Source organism: Limulus polyphemus, unplaced genomic scaffold (assembly GCF_000517525.1).
Source record: "Limulus polyphemus unplaced genomic scaffold, Limulus_polyphemus-2.1.2 Scaffold682, whole genome shotgun sequence".
Classification (NCBI taxonomy): Eukaryota; Metazoa; Arthropoda; class Merostomata; order Xiphosura; family Limulidae; genus Limulus; species Limulus polyphemus.
The window spans coordinates 435,552-438,594 of NW_013666292.1; positions in this window are offsets into that span (position 1 = coordinate 435,552).

Genomic DNA, 3,043 nt, shown 5'->3' on the forward strand with positions numbered 1-3,043 from the left:
GCTCTATAACAACGTTATAACTCACGTCTCACGTGGCCAACAATATTTTATCCGCATACATTCAATTACTCATTCTCTGACTGCAGTTCAATTACTCATTACCTCTCCGTCGCTTCGTAGCCGGTCTTATATATACAAGACTACACTATATCTAGAAAGATCACGAGATTTAAGGAAAAGACGTGAAAGTTCGAGAATGACGTGGCGTGATACTAGTCACGTGACCTCGATGTCGTAACAATACGAACGTTGTCATTGACATATACGAGACTGCCCAGAAATTCCTGTAGGCCTGAAGTAGAATTCCATACTGGAGCTACTTATTTCAATATCGCCTATGGTCAAAAATTTGTCTTCTTCTTCTTTTGTTTATGAAAGATCAATCAAATCAAAAAAAAAATATATATATATATGAACTTATTACAATGTGCGTATATTGGGGAAATTATATAGTACTTACATTTAAAGTCATCACACTTAACACAGATTGTGGAGCTCGTTTTCTTGTGAGGCCCGGGGCAAATTGCCTCTTTTGTTCCCCCTCTCTAAGAGCGGCCCTCCATTTATATGTAATAAGTGGGTAAGTCTTTGCATATAAAGGCTAATAATGTAACATTTATGATAATTTTACAATCTTTTCATTGAATTATGATTTTGTTGCTTATAATTAATGCTGTTTACAATTGAAATGAATAATACTAAATTACTTCACACAAAAAAGGTAGCAAGTAAATAAACGTAAAAACATTTAATTGAGAACAGAATAAACCATAGCACCCGAGCAAAAAGTGTAATTAGACAACATTGAAGAATACAGATTAAGCTAGTATTTTTTATAGATATTTTTAGGCTTGTACTTTATAAGTTTAGATATTAATCTTTTAAAGTGAGATAATAATAAGATTACAAATAAAAATAAATGAAGTGTAAACAACACCAAGGAAGGTATAAAGGAAATTGAGATTGAGTACCCTGAAATACCGAAGAAATTAATTATAGAGCCCAAAGTTTTCGCAAAATTGAAATCCTTTTTCTGTTTGAATTCACAATATTTCTGTACAACTTTTGTTTACATAATTTTCATGTTTTTAGTAACATTGATTTATAAAAGGTTTTGTTTTGATGGTAAAAGGTTATCTATAACCTTCGTCCTTTATTTATTTCTCACTTATCTTTTCAGCTTCTGTCAATTTCAAGGAGAACAGAAGTATTAATACAACCTGTGGGGTAGCTAGCATCAAATGTATGTGGACGCATACATGCGAAAGCCTGGTGGGAGGTCTGGGAAGCAAGTCGTTATAACCAATGATATATTGAAATAAAATTTTAATGAACGAATGGAAATACATTACTTTTATATTTCTTTATATTTTATGTTTATACGTTAAATATATATTATATATCTTTAAAAAAATGTGAAAATGATGTGGATGCTTGAGTATACAAGCATACATGGTAGCTACGCCACTGACGACGAAGATATCACAATACTGTGAAGAATATTGAAATTGACAATGGCTTAGTCTTAGATATAACATCATACACATTTTGCACAAAAAAAATTGCAAAACTTTTCAACTTACTTATTTCATTTTTTGTCCAAGAACATCACTAGAGTTAAAGAAATTGGTAATATACAGTATTCTTCAAATAAATTAGAGTTAATATATGTAGAACACAAAGCAGTGTTCCATGTCTACTGCGTATCAAATATCGTTTAAAATTTGTTTGTTTGATTTTAGGATTTTCGCGAAAATTTACATAATAGTTATCAGTGTGTAGTCGTCCCTAATTTTGAATTAATAGACTGGAGGAAAGGAAGCTAGGGAACAGCTCCCACCGTCAACTCTTGGGATATTCTTGTCTTACCGAGTATTGGGATTTTACCTTCACTCTTATTTCACACCCATGGCCCCAAATTAAGTATCACATCTTTTTGTTTATTTTGCGGCAACGGAACGCGAACCATGAATTTTCTGAGTCACACTCCAGTTATGCTAACCTTGAGTCATACCAAGCCCATTGAAATTTGGTTTTATTCGAAGTAGTTACACATAGTCATATTATTTAATGTATAACGTTTTTTAAATTTGCATGTTCCTTGCAAATAAACAATTTATTTAATTGCCTTTTAAATGAGCCTCTTTCTTCTTATTTCATTGTAAAAAACAACAACACAAAAAAAAAACACCTGTATAGTTTATTGTAGCCTGTTGCTGCTAACACTAGATGTATTCAATAAGATCACTACAGCATCAGTGAGTTGTGATTTCCTAATTATAATCTTTGGTATACTCAGTCAGACAGCTGTTGTTAAAACTATGAGCACCTTCAGTATTAACTCTAACATTTCTATTAAAACAATTTATCAAAGCTTTAGAGTTAACTGCTATGTTTACAACTATTAATTTATAATTTTAAGAATTTGAGCTCATTTTAAATATATTTCATGTGAATCAGTCAATATGCATAAGTAACTCATATACCTTCAATTATGAGAAATAAAAATAATATTTTACCAAAAAAAATACTGTGAATGAGTACTAAATTATTCAATTTAAGATGCTAATATAATTTTCACATATTCGTGTAAAAGAAAGTGAATAGTTATTCAAAATTATGATGTTTGCATTACTAAAGTAAGTCAACAGAATTTGTCCAAGTACTGACAAATTTAATGTATTACACATTAAACCAGTTATTACTATGAATAAGAATTAACAAATATATATTTTGAAGCTGAAAAATAAAAAATTAAATACGGTAACTGATCGAGGCTTAATAATGAACGATCTCAACTAGGAGTGTAGCATATGATACCTAGAACACTTAATCATGGATATCCAATAACACCAATTGCATTAATCCTTATAAAGGAATCAGAGTGTTTACTCTGCCACGAGAACACTGTTAAATCACTTCCGTTAAATGTAAAGTCAAATGTTTCATGTGTTTTTTCTATATAGAGCGGAAGAGGGTGAAACGACACCCATTATACAATATCAGAGTAAACACAAAACTAGAGCGAAGTGTTTCATGCAGT